The following is a 13,715-nucleotide window of genomic DNA, read 5'->3' as shown; positions in this document are numbered from 1 at the left end:
CAGACAAGTAGAGAATTCAAGATAATGTCAGGAAGTTACTCAACAAGCTGCAAAAAAGATAGGCAATACATCTTTGACACTGGTCTTAGCAATATTTTTGTATATATCTCATCAGGCAAGGGAAATAAAAATAAATAAATGGACTACATCAAACTAAAATCTTTACACAGTGAAGGAAACCACCAACAAAATGAAGACAACCTACTCATGGGAAAAGATATTTACAAATTATATATCCAATAACAGGTTGTTATCCAAAAATATAAATGATTCAATCAATTAAATATTAAAAAACAAACAACCCTAATAAAAATGGGCAGAAGACACTCAATAGACATTTTTCTAAGGAAGACATACAGATGTTCACTTGAAAAGACTGTATTCTGCTGTTTGGGGATGTGGTGTCCCATAGATAACTATTAAGTCAAATGGTCTGTTGTTCCATTTAAGACCTCTATTGCTGTACTGATTTTAAGCCTAGATGATCTGTCCATAAATGTAAGTGGGGTGTTAAAGTCCCCTACAATAATTCAATTATTGTCAATTTCTCCCTTTATGTCTGTTAATATTTGTGTTGTATATTTAGATGCTCCTGTATTTAGTACGTATATGTTTAAAAGTGTAATATTCTGCTCTTATATTGATCTCTTTATCATTTGAGAATGCTCTTCTTGGTCTTTTCTCATAGACTTTGTTTAAAGTCTATTTTTTTCCAATGTGAGTATTGTTATCCCCACTTTCTTGTTGTTTCCATTTACATTAAATATCTTTTTTCATCCCCTCACTTTCAGTCTGTGTGTGTCTTTAGCTCTGACGTCTCTTGTAAGCAGCATATTGAAGGGTCTTTTTTTTTTTTTAATCCAGTTACCCTATGTCTTTTTATTGGACCATTTAGTCCATTGAAAGTTAAGGTGATTATTGATAGGCATGTACTTATTGCCATTTTGTTACTTGCTATCTGTTTGTTTTTATAGTTCTTCTCTTACTCATTCTGTTTCTTCCTTTGTGATTTGATGATTTTTAGCGATACGGTTGTGTTCCTTTCTCCCTAGTTTTTGTGTATCTATTGTAGGTTTTTTTTTTTTTTTTTTTTTGCGGTATGCAGGCCTCTCACCGCTGTGGCCTCTCCCGTTGCGGAGCACGGGCTCCGGATGCACAGGCCCAGCGGCCATGGCTCACGGGCCCAGCCGCTCCACGGCACGTGGGATCCTCCCAGACCAGGGCACAAACCCATGTCCCCTGCATCAGCAGGCGGACTCTCAACCACTGCGCCACCAGGGAAGCCCAATTGTAGGTTTTTGATGTATGGTTACCACGAGGTTTTTATATGTTGACCTATGACTATATCTACTTTTTAAAACAGGTTGTCCTTTAAGTTGAAACATATTCTAATAGGACTACATTTTTACTCCCTTCCTCCACATTTTGTGTTTTTAATGTCATATTTGCCATCTCCCTGTTCATTCCCTCACTTCTTATTGTAGTTATAGTTAATTTTGCAATTATTTTTTGTCTTTTAAATCTTCATACTAGCTGAAGTGGTTGATCCTCATCCTTTTCTATATGTTTGCCTTTACCAGTGAAATTTTCTCTTTCTTATAGATTCTTACCATTTGTTATGACTTTTTCTTTCCTTCTTAAAAAAAACCCTATATCATTTTTTAGAGTAGGTTTAGTATTGATAAATTATTTAGTCTTTGCTTGTCTGAAAATTTCTTTATCTCTCCTACAATTCTAAATGATAATCTTGCTCCGTAGAGTGCCCTAGTTTGCAGGTTTTTCCCTCTCAGTACTTTAAATATGTCATGCCACTCCATTCTGGCATGCAAAGTTTCTGCATAAAAACAAAAATCAGCTGATAGACTTTTGGGACTCCCTTGTACCCAACAGTTTTTCTTGTGCTGCCTTTAGAAACATATATCTTTAATTTTCCCATTTTAATTGATATATCTTGGTGTGGGTCCAGTTGCTGTCATCTTTTTTGGGAGCCATATTTGCTTCCAGTACCTGAATATCTGCTTCCTTATTCAGGTTTGGGAGGTTTTCAGCCATAATTTCATCAAATACATTTTGACCACCTTCTCTCTCTCTTCTCCTTTTGGGACCCCCAAATTATGTCAATGTTGGTATTCTTAGTGTAGTCCAATAGATCCCTCAAACTATTCTCATTTTTAATTTGTTTTCACTTTGCTGACTGTATGGGTGATTTCCATTATTCTATATTCCAGATAACTTATGCATTCTTCTGTATCACCTGGTGTGCTATTAAATACTTCTAGTTGTTGTTCATTTCAGTTATTGTATTCTTTAGTTCTGACTATTTTTTTTAGTATTTTCTAGTTCTGTGTTAAAATTATCACTATATTCATTAATTCTTTCCCTTATTAGTTAGCAATCTTATTACTAATGCACTGAATTTTTATCAGTAAATTGTTTGTTTCGCTAGTTGTTTTTTCACTGCTGTTCTCTTGCTCTTTCAATCTATTTATTTATTAACATCTTTATTGGAGTATAACTGCTTTACAATGTTGTTATTTTCCTCTGTATAACAAAGTGGATCAGCTATACGTATAAATATATCCCCATATCCCCTCCTTGCATCTCCCTCCCACCCTCCCTATCCCACTCCTCTAGGTGGTCAGAAAGCACAGAGTTGATCTCCCTGTGCTATGAGACTGCTTCCCACTAGCTATCTATTTTACATTTGGTAGTGTATATATGTCAGTGTCACTCTCTCACTTTGTCCCAGCTTACCCTTCCCCATCCCTGTGCCCTCAAATCCATTCTCTACGTCTGCATCTTTATTACTGTCCTGCCCTTAGGTTCTTCACAACTATTATTTTTTTAGATTCCACATACATATGTTAGCATATGGTATTTGTTTTTCTCTTTCTGACTTACTTCACTCTGTATGACAGACTCTAGGTTCACCCACCTCACTGAAAATAACTCAATTTTGTTTCTTTTCATGGCTGAGTAATATTCCATTGTATATATGTGCCACATCTTTTTTTTTTAACATCTTTATTGGAGTATAACTGCTTAACAATGGTGTGTTAGTTTCTGCTTTATAACAAAGTGAATCAGTTATACATATACATATATCCCCATATCTCTTCCCTTCTGAGTCTCCCTCCCTCCCACCCTCCCATCCCACCCCTCTAGGTGGTCACAAAGCACCAAGCTGATTTCCCTGTGTTATGCGACTGCTTCCCACTAGCTATCTGTTTTACATTTGGTAGTGTATATATGTCAGTGTCACTCTCTCACTTTGTCCCAGCTTACCCTTCCCCCTCCCCATGTCCTCAAGTCCATTCTCTAGTAGGTCTGCGTCTTTCTTCCCATCTTGCCCCTAGGTTCTTCATGACTTTTTTTTTTTTTAGATTCCATATATATGTGTTAGCATATGGTATTTGTTTTTCTCTTTCTGACTTACTGCACTCTGTATGACAGACTCTAGGTCCATCCACTTCACTACAAATAACTCAACTTCCTTTCTTTTTATGGCTGAGTAATATTCCATTGTATATATGTGCCACATCTTCTTTATCCATTCATCTGTTGATGGACACTTAGATTGCTTCCATGTCCTGGCTATTGCAAATAGTGCTGCAATGAACATTGTGGTACATGACCCTTTTTGAATTACGGTTTTCTCAGGATATATGTCCAGTAGTGGGATTGCTGGGTCATATGGTAGTTCTATTTTTAGTTCTTTAAGGAACCTCCATGCTGTTCTCCATAGTGGCTGTATCAATTTACACTCCCACCAACAGTGGAAGAGGGTTCCCTTTTCTGCACACCCTCTCCAGCATTTACTGTTTGTAGATTTTTTGATGATGGTCATTCTGATTGGTGTGTGGTGATACCTCATTGTAGTTTTGATTTGAATTTCTCTAATGATTAGTGATGTTGAGCAGCCTTTCATGTGTTTATTGGCAATCTGTATATCTTCTTTAGAGAAATGTCTATTTAGGTCTCCTGCCCATTTTTGGATTTGGTTGTTTGTTTTTTTCATATTGAGCTGTATGACCTGCTTGTATATTTTGGAGATTAATCATTTGTCATTTGTTTTGTTTGTAAATATTTTTTCCCATTCTGAGTGTTTTCTTTTCATCTTGTTAATGGTTTCCTTTGCTGTGCAAAAGCTTTTAACTTTCATTAGGTCCCATTTGTTTAATTTTGTTTTTATTTCCATTTTTCTAGGAGGTGGGTCACCATATTAACAAATTGAAGGAGAAAAACAATATGATCATCTCAATAGATGCAGAAAAATCTTTTGTCAAAAGTCAACACCTACTTATGATAAAAACTGTCCAGAAAGTAGGCATAGAGGGAACTTACCTCAACATAATAAAGGCCATATATGACAAGCCCACAGCCAACATCATCCTCGATGGTGAAAAACTGAAACCATTTCCACTAAGATCAGGAATAAGACAAGGTTGCCCACTCTCACCACTATTATTCAACATAGATTTGGAAGTTTTAGCCACAGCGATCAGAGAAGAAAAGAAAATAAAAGGAATCCAAATTGGAAAAGAGAAGTAAAACTCACTGGTTGCAGATGACATGATACTATACATAGAGAATCCTAAAGATGCTACCAGAAAACTACTAGAGCTAAGCAATTAATTTGGTAAAGTAGCAGGATACAAAATTCATGCACAGAAACCTCTTGCATTCGTATACATCAGTGATGAAAAATCTGAAATAGAAATTAAGGAAACAGTCCCATTTACCATTGCAACAAAAAGAATAAAATACCTAGGAAAAACCTACCTAAGGAGACAAAAGACCTGTATGCAGAAATATATAAGACACTGATGAAAGAAATTAAAGATGATACAGATGGAGAGATATACCATGTTTTTGGATTGGAAGAATCAACATTGTGAAAATGACTATACTACCCAAAGCAATCTACAGATTCAAAGCAATACCTTTCAAACTACCAATGGCATTTTTCACAGAACTAGAACAAAAAATTTCACAATTTGTATAGAGACACAAAAGACCCCAAATAACAAAGGCAATCTTGATAATGAAAACGGAGCTGGAGGAATCAGGCTCCCTGACTTCAGATTATACTACAAAGCTACAGTAATCAAGACAGTATGGTACTGGCACAAAAACAGAAATATAGATCAATGGAACAGGATAGAAAGCCCAGAGATAAACCCATGCACATATGGTCACCTTGTCTTTGATAAAGGAGGCAAGAATATACAGTGGAGAAAAGACAGCCTCTTCAATAAGTGGTGCTGTGAAAACTGGACAGCTACAGGTAAAAGAATGAAATTAGAACTCCCTAACACCATACACAAAAATAAACTCAAAATGGATTAAAGACCTAAATGTAAAGCCAGACACTATAAAACTCTGAGAGGAAAACCTAGGCAGAACACTCTATGACATAAATCACAGCAGGATCCTTTTTGACCCACCTCCTAGAGAAATGGAAATAAAAACAAAAATAAACAAATGGGATCTAATGAAACATAAAAGCTTTTGCACAGCAAAGGAAGTCATAAACAAGATGAAAAGACAACCCTTAGAATGGGAGAAAATATTTGCAAATGAAGAAACTGACAAAGGATTAATCTCCAAAATATACAAGCAGCTCATGCAGCTCAATATTAAAAAAAACAAACCCACTCCAAAAATGGGAAGAAGACCTAAATAGACATTTCTCCAAAGAAGATATACAGATTGCCAACAAACACATGAAAGGATGCTCAACATCACTAATCATTAGAGAAATGCAAATCAAAACTACAATGAGGTGTCACCTCACAACGGTCAGAATGGCCATCCTCAAAAAATCTACAAACAGTAAATGCTGGAGAGGGTGTGGAGAAAAGGGAACCTTCTTGCACTGTTGGTGAGAATGTAAATTGATACAGCCACTATGGAGAACAGTATGGAGGTTCCTTAAGAAACGAAAAATAGAACTGTCATATGACCAGCGATCCCACTGCTGGGCATATACCCAGAGAAAGTCATCATTCAAAAAGAGTCATGTACCACAGTGTTCATTTCAGCACTATTTACAATAGTTAGGACATGGAAGCAAGTGTCCATCAACAGATGAACGCATAAAGAAGATGTGGCACATATATACAATGAACTATTACTCAGCCGTAAAAAGGAACGAAATTGAGTTATTTGTAGTGAGGTAGATGGACCTAGTGAAGTAAGTCAGAAAGAGAAAAACAAATACTGTAAGCTAACACATATATATGGAATCTAAAAAAAAAAAAGGTTCTGAAGAACACAGGCAAAGGACAGCAATAAAGACGCAGACCTAGAGAAAGGACTTGAGGACATGGGGAGGGGGAAGTGTAAGCTGGGACGAAGTGAGAGAGTGGCATGGTCATATATACACTACCAAATGTAAAGTAGATAGCTAGTGGCAAGCAGCCACTAGCACAGGGATATCAGCTGGGTGCTTTGTGACCACCTAGAGGGGTGGGATAGGGAGGGTGGGAGCGAGATGCAAGAGGGAGGGGATATGGGGATATATGTATACATATAACTAATTCACTTTGTCGTACAGCAGAAACTGACACAACAATGTAAAGCAATTATACTCCAATAAAGATGTTAAAAAAAGAAAAGATGTTAAAAATGTTAAAGATGTTTAAAAAAGAAAAAATAAAAGATATGTGCAGAAAAAAAAGTGGGCAAAATATTACCCAACATGTGAAGATAAGGAGGGGATCTATGTGTATTTACAAGATTCTTTGAAATGAAAATTAATAAAATACAAGGAACAGAATGTGAACTAGGGACTTTCTGTGTCTTAAAGTCTCAGCAGCAGCAGGGAGGCAACCTCTTTCCTCAATCCTCTCTGACACCATCTCTCACCACTTTCCCTGTGCTTGTTGCTCACCACACTGCCTACATTTTGAGCCTTGAACATCTGAAACAACACCTTCCTCAAGGCTTTTGCAGTGGATCTTTCCTCTGCAGAGCACATACCCAGATAGCCTCCTGTCTTCCACCCAGTTTGGCATGAGGCCTCTGCTCAAATGTCACCTTGTTTTTAGGTCGTCCTGAACTCCCAGTAAAAATAACACACCCATCCACTCTTTTTATCTGTATGTAATGCCCCTCTTTCTCCCTGATAATTTTCCTTGTTCTGAAGTCAGCTTTGTTTGATATTAATAGTTATTTTAAATTAATAGCCTGGTCATTCAAGAATCTCTCCTGTACCTGAGAATTGTTTTGATGATTGCTTTCTCTCTTCACAATGTGTTTTCTCTTACCTTTTAGTATGCCTTCTAATTTTTGGTTGAAAACCAGATGTATCAGGTAATTTGAGGCAGATAGGTCTTTAGTGTGAGGTTTTATGTGTTCTTAAACAGGAGTTAGAGTATGTTTAATGCTTGTCATAGCTGTAAGTATCAGGAGCTTCAATATCCTCTAGTGCCCTTGAATTTTTCTTCCTGGTACTTGAGTAATCCCAGAAGCTCATTCTTGAGTAGTCTATGTCTTGCAGCTCTCTGTTTTAATCCACTGTTACTATATTGGGACCCTTATGATATATGGTGATAAGGTATTTGGGATGGAATATGTTCTATTATGTTATGATTAAGCCTGCAATGTTTTGGTGGAAGAGACTGTGCATAGGACTGTTACTATGGACTGGACTATGAAAATCAGAGAAATTTCTCAGCCTTTCTTTTTTTCCTTTTTTTTTAATCAGAGAGGAAAGCTGAAAAGGGCTGGAGTTGCATAATTCCTCTTTCTCTAATCAGATAAAGCTTTGGCAAGCTAGTTTCCTTTGAGAAATAGCCTAAGATACAAAGAACAGAATGCACTGTGTATATATCAAAATATTTCCCTGTTTGCTGCATGAAGCATAAGGCAATTTGTTTTTTAAATCTTTATGGTAAGAACATGGTTTGGCTCCTGCAGGAAGAATTCATGAATTGTGGGTGGCCCTCTAAGACTGGGTCCTGCAGACCTTTTAATTCTCGAGCTAGTTTACACTGTGTCTTCAGCAATTTATGTGTTCCTACAGTTTACTGGCTCGAGTGGCTTCTGCTCCTGGTTTATTTCGCAAAGGCAATTTTTAGGACAGTAGGGCAAGTGTAAGTGGGTGCAGGTGGCTGCAGCAAAGAGGAGAGTGGGTTGGGCCTTTAATGTATCAAGGAGTTGAGTTTGGGCATTCAAGGTTTGACCCTCCTATCCACTGGTACAAAGAGAAAAGAGGCATGTGTCTACCTTTGTAACTTGATTGCCTATTGCAGACCAGGCAGGGTGAGTGGGTATCTAAAACCAATTAACAGTCACACATCAAAAATGGAATCAGTGTCTTTATTAAAATTCACTCCTGATGACTGTGGACTGAATTATGCCACATCTCACAAGAATTTGAATAGCCATGCAAAAAGCACAAGCAACATGTTATCATTAAGATGAGGAAGTCTTGAAAAAAGCATTCCAATTCCAGTCATCCTAAGGAGTTGGAGAAATCCAGGAAAATATGTCAGTGGGGTTCCAGAACTCAATTCAATTACCTTAGTAATGTTATTCATTATTTTCATTTGTTTTCTCATGTGTTGAGTTATTGGTGGCCCCTTGCCATGTTGTTTACCCACAGGCAGCAAGCAATCCTTTAAGGGAACAGAACTTTCCCCAGGTGGCAATAAATAGTCTAAAGTCAACTAGTCATCAGCCACCATGGCTGCCAGGGAGTTCCCCTTCATGGAAAGCCTCTAAAACGTTAGTTGTCTGCTGCATGTGTTTAGAATGTTTCAGACAGTTTTTTGGTTTGTTTGTTTGTTTTTGCAGTACTCGGGCCTCTCACCGTTGTGGGCTCTCCTGTTGCGGAGCACAGCCTCCGGACTCACAGGCTCAGCGGCCATGGCTCAATGGCCTAGCTGCTCCGCGGCATGTGGGATCCTCCTGGACCGGGGCACGAACCCGCGTCACCCGCATCGGCAGGCAGACTCAACCACTGCGCCACCAGGGAAGCCCTGTTTCAGATATTTCTTGACTGGGATCAGTGATGTGAGTTTGTTGAATGGCATCGTGTGTACCCTGGGCAATGCCAGCGACTCTCATGACAGTGAGTGCAATCGGTAAGAAAACAGCACATTTGTGTTGGAAAGGGCCACAGCGTGTTATGAAGGAGGATGCCCCAAATAAAATATTGACATCCAGGGTACAGAGTATGGGTTGTGTTAGGAGGAATGTCCGGTGGCGGGATATGAGTGTTTGCTACTGGAAACTCTTACAGTAAACAAAAGGATTGCTGAGAATGACCATTTGACAGAAATGTCTTGTGCAGAAAGGCCTCTATTTATAAGGTGTCACTAAGCCTGAGGATCAGAACAAAGTAATGGGCCCATATACCGAGGTGGGGGGTGTGGGAGGGTCTAACTAATGCCTCTGACAGCAGGAAGACTCATTTAGAAGTTAACACTGTCTAAGGAAGCCATTCTAGCTTCTATGAGGGCTGTATCCTGGGGTCATAAGAAGTAAAAGTGCCACGGAATGCCTTTTTCTAGAGCCCAGTGTCTTGAGGGTTTTTTTTGTTTGTTTTTGAGAAATGAGTAGGTCACATCAGTGTCTTGGTGAGTCCTTCCGTTTTGGCTTCATCAGTGGCGTGTCTAGTAGGGTAAGTGAGGAATATGTCTATATAAGTATATACCATGGTCAGAGCATAGCAAGTAGTCCTGCTGAGGGGATAAAGGGTCCTATTAAGTCTATTTTCCATCAGCTGTAGGGACCCCTTCCTCAGCCTGGAAATTATGTCCATTGATTATACTACTAGGGGCATTTTTCCCCTTATCAGGTAAACTTGGCAGTTAGTAAGTTAGCCACGGCAGAGGAGGGGAGTCCCTTGCATTCTGCCTAGAGCTTTAGGGTAGAGGTCTCTCAATGGTTTCACATTTCATGGGCCCACAGGGCCAAGATTAATACCATCAGGTCTGAGAGCTTTCATACGTGCAGTTAGGAGTGACCTTGATTGGGTAACTGTGAGGCAAGATATTCCCAGAGTTCTTTATTCCAGAGCAGTGATACGGAGTTACATAAGGAGTTCTTGTCACTACTGGTGGGACTGGATAGCAAGATCATTGGCAACAAAGGATCTGTGAAAATATGCAGATGAGTTTGACTATTTGCCAGGGCATCCTGTAGTGCTAGCGTGCTTGCTGGAATTTGAGCAGATGCTTGGGTGCAGTTTTTTTTTTTTTTTAACCTCTTATTTATTTATTTATTTATTTAAAATTTATTATTTTTTTACATCTTTATTGGAGTATAATTTCTTTACAATGGTGTGTTAGTTTCTGCTTTATCACAAAGTGAATCAGTTATACATATACATATGTTCCCATATCTCTTCCAGTTTTTATCAGGGATATCTTGTTTGATCGGGGGCAGAACCTGACATTCTCTCCAACGGACTCCATCAGGTGTGGTGGTAGCACATGGTCTATTAAAGTATATGAACTCTCATGGTCCTTCATGTGATCCTAAGCGACTCTCCAAATGGCCAATGAGTCTAGAAAAGGGATGACCTCCTCCAGAACAACTGCATTACTCAGAAAGGAGCACACTTCCTCCTGTAGTTGAGATGTGCCAGAGGTCCCATTTTTGGCTTTATCCTGTAGGTACCATTGTCTTTACAATGAGGAAGCCTCTGTGGTGAAAAAAGCCTGAGGGATCCCGGCTTCATGACCCAAGACAAAATGGAAAGCTGGCTAGAGTCTAGATCCTTCTGTTTTCCTGTTCAAAATCTGCAGATTTTTAAGTATTTTGTAAGTAAGCAAGTAGAGATGATAATTATGGGACACCTGGGATTGTTGCAGCTGAGAGGTATGTGCCCATGACATGGGTTTGACCGCTGTTTCTTCCACCATCTCAGCTCACAGCCCCCTGGTGTTGCCACAGAGAAATTTTCCAGAGTGGGGCAGGTGTGGATTTCTAAAGATGTTTGCCAGTAGGAGGTACAGAGTAGGCTTGAGCTGGAAAATGTAGAGCTGGAAATGGCCTTAAGATGAGCCTGGAAAAGATACGATGCTGATGATCATGAATTAGGATGTTCCCAGGCAGATTCCACTTGGGGAGACTGTGGGATACACCTTTATGTTTCAGAACCATAGTACTTCCACTTAAACTCAAAAGATCTGGGGGCTTCCCTGGTGGCGCAGTGGTAGAGAGTCCGCCTGCTGATGCAGGGGACACGGGTTCGTGCCCCAGTCTGGGAAGATCCCACATGCCGTGGAGCAGCTGGGCCCGTGAACCATGGCCGCTGAGCCTGTGCGTCCAGAGCCTGTGCTCAGCAACGGGAGAGGCCACAACAGTGAGACCCACGTACCACAAAAAAAAAAAAAAAAAAAAGTCTGGGAGCCCTCTCACTCCACTCCTGTTATGAGATGAGGGTCAGTGTAGCCCTATAGGGTGTTTTCTAAATTGAAATTTCAAGAGAGGCCTGTTGAGGACTGAGTCCTTCTTTCTGGTCCTTCAATTCTTTGTAAATAGTACCAAAAGGTGGTGGAAATAACTGTTGCACATGTAAAAATCAAGATTCAGCTAAGTTTAACATTTTCCTAGCATGTGAAAGCATTGTTTTTGTTTTTTGTTAATTATTTTAAATATGTATATATACCACATTTTAAGTGTAGTTGTGAGTTCTCACAAATGTACAGTAATGCTACCACCAAAAGATGGGTTATACTCCATCACCCCAAAAGAACATTTTTGTGATGCCCCTTTCTACCAAACCCCTTCACCACTGACTGATGTTTTAGGTCCCTATGTATGCCTTTCCAGAATGTAACATAAATAGAACATATTGCCACTTGAGTCATCTGTAAAATTTGATGCCATATTTTCTTTCAAAGTGAGTAATTTCTTACAGTGTTATTCTTTTTAAAAATATTTATTTGGCTGTGTCAGGTCTTAGTTGCAGCATATTGGCTCTTCAGTTGCAGCATGCAGGATCTTTAGTTGTGGCATGTGGGATCTAGTTCCCTGACCAGGGATTGAACCTGGGCCCCTTGCATTAGGAGCACAGAGTCTTAGCCACTGGACCACCAGGGAAGTCCCTTGCAGTGTTCTTCTGAGTTTGAAATTTTGACAAGTTTTCAGTTAAGTTGGTGGCATACATTAGGCTTTCAAAACTGAGATTCCATTACTGTGAGCTCTGTAAGTTTGGGTAATAACCTCTTCTACCATGGTTAACCTTCTCGTTAAGATGTTAGGAATGATGGAAGGAATGATTGGCAGGGACGTCAAAAGGGAGACTAATAGGGCCTCCCTGGTGGCGCAGTGGTTGAGAGTCCGCCTGCCGATGCAGGGGATACGGGTTCGTGCCCCGGTCTGGGAGGATCCCATATGCCGCGGAGCGGCTGGGCCCGTGAGCCATGGCCGCTGAGCCTGCGCATCCGGAGCCTGTGCTCCGCAACGGGAGAGACCACAGCGGTGAGAGGCCCGCGTACCGCAAAAAAAAAAAAAAAAAAAAAAAAAAAAAAAAAAAAAAAAAAAAAAAAAAAAAAAAAAAAAGGGAGACTAATAATTATGAAATGACAATCTTTACAGTGGTAAGAAAATGTAAGTTAGCACTAAAAATGGACAGAATTTGGCTTTCCTTTGCTCTTTAATAAAACTCAGAGCTGTTACTTTTGTATCCTCCTACTCTAGAATATGTGCTGGAGGTCTAAGCATATGGAAATGATACGTGTGAACAGCAAGATGGGATATGAGGCTTTGTGGGTCACTGAAAAAAAAAAGCTTTCAACTAATTCTCTTATAGAAAGGCATTAAAAATTTCCACTATCTCTTTTCACATTAAATTAGGATATTACTCAAAATGATACCCTCTCTCTGTAGCTCACCTCAGTAATTCCTTGGATAATTGCCTTCTAAACATCCATAGCTCTTTTTGTTGTTTCCACCAGGAAATCACAGTAGACTTACATAAATATCACTCTACTCACAGGATAAACTCAGGATGGGCTAGAACAGTGCAGATGAACATAACCTTTTCTCAGACTGGGGGGAAATCCAGGGTTAAACAGAGTATATACTGTGTCAGTCAGTATACAAGCAAAATGAAAATGCCAAATATAAAACTTGAAATAGTTAAAGTGAATAGTTTCTTAAAGGATGTTAAACAAAAAGATGCCACAAATATCTGTGGCCAGATTAAAGGAAAGTCTCAAGTCCCAGAAACCTACGTCCAAACTCATAATCACATGTTGTATACAGGAAACTGCAAAAATGAAGATGAACCATATCTATATCTTTACCTTTATGGGGAATCTTTACCATTAATCAAAGAAAGCAGGACTTTCTACATTGCTGCCCTCTATTTACTTCCACACCCAAGCAGTTCCTGTAAGTTAATAGAAATGCAAGTGATCAATAATGACATCCTCACTCACTTGAGGCTCCTACCTTCATAAGAAAGATATACACACACTCCCAGCCTATTATCTCACACGTCATTATTTACTTTCCTTCAAAGCTCTCACTTCCATCTTATAAACCAAAGCTTTATCATTTGTTAACTATCTCCCTTTTCCCACAAAAATATGAGCAACAGGACTGTAAGAACTTGTTTCATGCCTCTATATCCAAATCCTATAGTGGCTTATTTGTGCTAAATTGGGTAGGTGTTGAACCTAGTGCCAGGCATGTTGAAATAGCATCAAGAGTATAGTCTCTGAGCAAGAAATGCTTAACTAGAACAGTGA

The sequence above is a fragment of the Hyperoodon ampullatus genome (genome assembly GCF_949752795.1).
Source record: "Hyperoodon ampullatus genome assembly, chromosome: 4".
NCBI classification, from domain to species: Eukaryota; Metazoa; Chordata; class Mammalia; order Artiodactyla; family Ziphiidae; genus Hyperoodon; species Hyperoodon ampullatus.
The sequence above is the reverse complement of the archived record's forward strand: the minus strand, read 5'-3'. Positions refer to the sequence as shown.